This window comes from Coregonus clupeaformis, chromosome 21, assembly GCF_020615455.1.
Source record: "Coregonus clupeaformis isolate EN_2021a chromosome 21, ASM2061545v1, whole genome shotgun sequence".
In the NCBI taxonomy this organism is placed as follows: domain Eukaryota; kingdom Metazoa; phylum Chordata; class Actinopteri; order Salmoniformes; family Salmonidae; genus Coregonus; species Coregonus clupeaformis.
In genome coordinates this window covers 5,460,383-5,466,964 of record NC_059212.1, presented here as the reverse complement: position 1 = coordinate 5,466,964, position 6,582 = coordinate 5,460,383, and positions in this window count along the sequence as shown.

Genomic DNA, 6,582 nt, shown 5'->3' with positions numbered 1-6,582 from the left:
CACTCTTGAATTTGTAAATAAACACTCACCTTCGTTTCAACTTACCTTGTCCTGGTCTGCTTCTGGGTTCTGGCTTTGTAACTCGTGACAGAACGATCCGGCCAGTAATGAACCCAGCGGACCTGGACTCTGTTCGCCATGCCATTACCCATCAGGAGAAGATGTTGGGCCATCATAGCACGGTACTACAGGAGATCGCGTTGTCAGTTCGGAACCTTTCTACCGGTCTGACGGAGGTCCAGAACCAACGCAAGTTTCCGGTGGAGGATCCACTACCGGTTTCACCCATCTCGCCTGCCGCTTCTGGAGCTGTGTCCTTCCGTGAGCCCAAGGTTCCGACGCCGGATAAATATGAGGGGGAGCTGGGAAGATGCCGTTCCTTCCTTATGCAGTGTGGATTAGTGTTCGATCTACAGCCCTACTCTTATGCCACAGACAAGGCTAGGATAGCCTTTGTGATTGAGTTGCTGCGTGGTCGAGCGCTGGAGTGGGCTTCAGCCGTTTGGGAACGACAGGATCCCTGCATGGCTTCATACCAGGGGTTCACGGCCGAGATGAGGAAGCTCTTCGACCATTCCGTCCGAGGGAGGGACGCAGCTAGGCGCCTGTTTTCGCTTCGCCAAGGAACTCGCAGCGTGGCCGACTTCGTGATCGAGTTCAAGACGTTGGCTGTGGAGAGTGGGTGGAATGAGGAGTCTCTGCAAGCGGCCTTTTACCAGGGTCTGTCGGAGCAGCTCAAGGATGAGTTGATCTCCTATCCGGAGCCTAGTGACCTGGACAGCTTGGTAGCCTTGTCTATTCGGGTGGATAATCGAGTCCGAGAGCGAAGGAGGGAGAAGCAATGGGTTCCGTCCAACCGATCAGCTTCTCAGGTTCCAGTCGGGTCGGGGATTGGATCAGAATACGTCGATCATCGGCCACCACACAGGATTAGTGGAGAGGTTCTGTCTCCCGATTCTGAACCCATGCAAGTGGGGCGGCACGGGTTAACCAAGGAGGAGCGCCAACACAGACGTAGGACTAACTGTTGCCTCTACTGTGGTGGTTCGGGACATTACCTCGCCACTGGTTCCCGGCGGTCGTCAAACTGCGCGGCTCGCTAAAGTTGGGAGGACTTTTAGCGAGCCAGTTTCGACCTCTCAATACCTCTGTCAGACCCCGTTTCCCGGCTACCCTTATGAACAGGAATCAGAGCTTAGCGATTAACGCTTTATCGATTCAGGTGCCGATGGAAGCTTTCTAGATGCCGAGTTGGTGGAACAGCTGGGGCTTTCCAAGGAGCAATTGCCGGAAGCCATTGAAGCTACCACTCTGGACGGCAGTAGTCTGGCACGTATCACGATGAGGACTGAACCGGTTAAGATGCTGTTGTCGGGGAATCATTCTGAGATGATTTCATTCTTCATTCTGCCGTCTTCCCATGTTCCTCTGGTCCTTGGATACCCCTGGCTGAAGGAACACAATCCCACGTTCGATTGGGTGACGGGCAAGGTAACGAGTTGGAGCCTTGATTGTCATGCTAACTGTCTCAAGACTGCCTGTCCCCATTCGGTTCCCAGTCAGGTGATTGAGGCTAAACCCCCAGATTTGTCCCTGGTTCCCGAGACATATCACGATTTGGGGGAAGTTTTCAGTAAGCAGAAGGCTCTGTCACTCCCTCCCCACCGACCATATGATTGTGCCATCAACCTGTTCCCTGGAGCTGTCTACCCCAAGGGAAGGTTATACAGTATCTCCCGACCTGAACGTGAGGCTTTGGAGACCTACATCAAGGAGTCCCTAGCTGCTGGTCTCGTTCGTCCCTCGTCATCACCCCTGGGGGGCAGGATTCTTCTTTGTGGGTAAGAAGGATGGCTCTCTTCGACCGTGTATTGATTATCGGGGGTTGAATGACATCACGGTCAAGAACAAGTATCCCCTGCCCTTGATGAGTTCTGCCTTCGACTCCTTACAGGGTGCTACGGTGTTCACCAAGCTAGACCTACGCAATGCGTATCACATGGTCCAGATCAGAGAGGGGGACGAGTGGTTGACGGGGTTTCAATACACCGATGGGTCACTTCGAGTATCAGGTGATGCCGTTTGGACTGACCAATGCTCCAGCGGTATTCCAGAGTATGGTGAACGACGTCCTGAGAGATATGATCGGTCTCTTTGTGTTTGTTTACCTGGATGACATTCTGATCTTCTCGAAGGAACCTTCCGACCACGTCCAGCATGTCCGGCAGGTTCTGCAGCGATTGTTGGAGAATCGCCTGTTCGTGAAGGCCGAGAAGTGCGAGTTTCACGCCCACACGACATCCTTTCTCGGGTACATCATCTCCAGGGGAGAGATTAGGATGGACCAGGAGAAGGTTAGAGCGGTTCTGGAATGGGCCCAGCCCGGTACGAGATTGCAGCTCCAGAGATTTTTGGGGTTTGCGAATTTCTACCGCAGATTCATCCGGGATTACAGCCGTGTGGCCGCTCCGTTAACTGCCTTGACTTCCAGTATCAGGACCTTCAAGTGGAATCCGGAGGCGGATCGAGCGTTTCTGGATTTGAAGAGGCGATTCACCAACGCACCGATTCTCTCTCAACCGGACACGGCCCGTCAGTTCGTCGTTGAAGTGGACGCGTCTGATGTGGGAGTTGGCGCCATCCTGTCGCAGCGATGCTCCACGGACAGTAAACTCCATCCCTGCGCCTACTACTCTCGTCGCCTTTCGCCTGCGGAGAGGAATTACGATGTGGGTAACCGGGAGCTTCTCGCGGTGAAACTTGCCTTGGAGGAGTGGCGCCACTGGTTGGAGGGGGCGGAGCAACCGTTTATTGTCTGGACTGACCACAAGAATCTTGCTTACGTGCAATCGGCTAGACGTCTCAACTCCCGTCAGGCCAGGTGGTCGTTGTTTTTCGGACGATTCAATTTTTCCCTGACGTTCCGACCTGGATCTAAGAACGGCAAGGCGGACGCCTTGTCCCGGATGTTCTCCAAGACGGAGGAGAGTGGGTCCAAGACCGAGACAATTCTCCCCCGGAACTGCGTCGTGGGAGCAGTTATGTGGAAGATTGAGGAGGAGGTGATGGCGGCCCCTTCGGACTCAGCCCGGTCCCGGTAACGGTCCACCCGGTCGGTTGTTTGTGCCTGAGTCGGTTCGTCCTGCTGTCCTCAAATGGTTCCACGCCAGCAAGATGGCTTGTCACCCTGGCGTGGCTCGGACGATGGCGTTTCTTCGCAGACGTTTTTGGTGGCCTGCCATGGCCGAGGATACTCGGGGTTTTGTTGCTGCCTGTCCAGTGTGTGCGCAGAATAAGAGTACCAATCGGCCCAGCTCTGGACTACTTCACCCCCTTCCTATTCCCCGGCGACCATGGTCGCATCTGGCCCTGGACTTCGTCACTGGGTTGCCCGCTTCTGAGGGGAACACGGTCGTTCTGACTATCGTGGACAGATTCAGCAAGTTCGCCCACTTTGTGCCAATTGCCAAGCTTCCCTCTGCCTCGGAGACGTCCGAGATCCTGGTTAGGGAGGTTTTCAGGGTCCACGGTTTGCCCAGTGATATCGTTTCCGACCGTGGCCCTCAGTTTACCTCTGCTGTCTGGAAGTCCTTCTGTTTGGCCATTGGAGCTACAGTCAGTCTCACATCTGGTTTTCACCCCCAATCCAATGGTCAGGCGGAGAGAGCCAACCAGAAGATGGAATCCACGCTACGCTGCCTGGTCTCTTCCAACCCCACCTCCTGGGTCTCTCAGTTGCCTTGGGTTGAGTATGCCCACAATACTCTCCCTACATCTGCCACTGGGATGTCTCCCTTCCAGTGCCTGTATGGCTACCAACCTCCCTTGTTCCCTTCTCAGGAGAAGGAGCTCTCAGTGCCCTCTGTTCAGGCCCATATTCGTCGTTGCCACCGGACCTGGCATCGGGCCAGAAAGGCACTCCTTAGAGTTTCGGACCGGTATCAGCTCCAGGCGAATCGTCGCCGGATCCCCGCTCCCACCTATACCATCGGAGATAGGGTCTGGTTGGCCACACGGGATCTTCCGTTACGGACTGAGTCTAGGAAGTTGTTACCGAAGTTCATTGGTCCGTTTGTGGTGGAGAAGTTGATCAATCCAGTGGCAGTTCGACTCAAACTACCGAGGACGCTCAGAGTCCATCCCACCTTTCATGTCTCCTGCCTCAAGCCTGTTTTCCTCAGTCCTCTGTTGCCTCCTCCGCCTCCTCCTCCTCCTCCTCGGATGATCGGAGGTGGTCCTGCCTACACGGTGCGACGCATCATGGATTCCAGACGGCGGGGCCGGGGTTTCCAGTATCTCGTGGACTGGGAGGGGTATGGTCCTGAAGAGAGGAGTTGGATTCCGCGGCGACAGATCCTAGATGCTGACCTCATCCGTGACTTCTACCGCCTCCATCCTGGCGCTCCGGGAGTCCGCCCGGTGGCGTTCGTCGGAGGGGGGGTACTGTAACGATCCCGGCAGTCTGAGTCGGGTCCTGTCTGTGGACTAGTTTTTCTGCTCGTGATCTCCAGTTTCCCGAGGGTTCTGGAACGCTCCGGGGAGCTCTCTTGATTTCCGCACCTGCATCCCATCAGCAATCTGCACACCTGGTCCTGATCATCACCCTTCTTAGGCTCTGGCCTAACATCCATTCCCTGCCGGATCGTTAGCCATGAACAGTAGGTTTACCAGAGTATCAGTCTTAGAGCTTCTAGCGTTAGTTTTGTTGTTTTTGCACCTTGTTGGTTTGTTGTTTACTTACCTCCGTTTTGTTCCATCTGCAGTCACTCGTCCGGAACCTTCATCCAACCTCTGCCTGGTGGTCGGCGGCTGCCGAGCCATGATGGGATCAACCACTGCACCCCCAACAACTAATCAACGCCGCCCGCTCTGTTCCCTGGATTATTCAGCATCACTCTTGAATTTGTAAATAAACACTCACCTTCGTTTCAACTTACCTTGTCCTGGTCTGCTTCTGGGTTCTGGCTTTGTAACTCGTGACAATCCCCCCCAAAGTCAATACTTTGTAGAGCCACCTTTTGCAGCAATTACAGCTGCAAGTCTTTTGGGGTATGTCTCTATAAGCTTGGCACATCTAGCCACTGGGATTTTTGCCCATTCTTCAAGGCAAAACTGCTCCAGCTCCTTCAAGTTGATTGGGTTCCGCTGGTGTACAGCAATCTTGAAGTCAAACCACCGATTCTCAATTGGATTGAGGTCTGGGCTTTGACTAGGCCATTCCAAGACATATAAATGTTTCCCCTTAAACCACTCAAGTGTTGCTTTAGCAGTATTCTTAGGGTCATTGTCCTGCTGGAAGGTGAACCTCCATCCCAGTCTGAAATCTCTGGAAGACTGAAACAGGTTTCTCTCAAGAATGTCCCTGTATTTAGCGCCATCCATCATTCCTTCAATTCTGACCAGTTTCCACCACCATGCTTCGCTGTGGGGATGGTGTTCTCAGGGTGATGAGAGGTGTTGGGTTTGCGCCAGACATAACGTTTTCCTTGATGTCCAAAAAGCTCAATTGTAGTCTCATCTGACCAGAGTACCTTCTTCCATATGTTTGGGGAGTCTCCCACATGCCTTTTGGCGAACACCAAACGTGTTTACTTATTTTTTTCTGTAAGCAATGCCTATTTTCTGGCCACTCTTCCGTGAAGCCCAGCTCTGTGGAATGTACGGCTTAAAGTGGTCCTATGGACAGATACTCCAATCTCCGCTTGGGAGCTTTGCAGCTCCTTCAGGGTTATGTTTGGTCTCTTTGTTGCCTGTCTGATTAATGCCCTCCTTGCCTGGTCCGTTAGTTTTGGTGGGCGGCCCTCTCTTGGCAGGTTTGTTGTGGTGCCATATTCTTTCCATTTTTTTATAATGGATTTAATGGTGCTCTGTGGGATGTTCAAAGTTTCTGATATGTTTTTATAACCCAACCCTGATCTGTACTTCTCCACAACTTTGTCTCTGACCTGTTTGGAGAGCTCCTTGGTCTTCGTGGTGCCGCTTGCTTGATGGTGCCCCTTGCTTAGTGGTGTTGCAGACTCTGGGGCCTTTGAGAACAGGTGTATATATACTGAGATCATATGACAGATCATGTGACACTTAGATTGCTCACAGGTGGACTTTATTTAACTAATTATGTGACTTCTGAAGGTTATTGCTCCAGATCTTACTTAGGGGCTTCATAGCAAAGGGGGTGAATACATATGCACACACCACTTTTCCATTATTTATTTTTTTCATTTCACTTCACCAATTTGGACTATTTTGTGTATGTCCATGACATGAAATCCCAATAAAAATCAATTTAAATTACAGGTTGTAATGCAACAAAATAGGAAAAACGCCAAGGGGGATGAATACTTTTGCAAGGCACTGTACCTGCAGATTCATGCAGGGTAGTAACGTTATGAGTTGGGATTATGATTAATTGTCAGGTGTCAGGACACAGAACTGAGTAATAGACTAACTTTACTCGGAAAACAACAAATCTCAGGGAAATACATCAGCTCACAGCAGTACAAACACCAAACAAAGAACAATCACGCACAACACCATGAGGGAACCAGAGGGTTAAATGTGAAACTAATCATACGTGATGGGAAC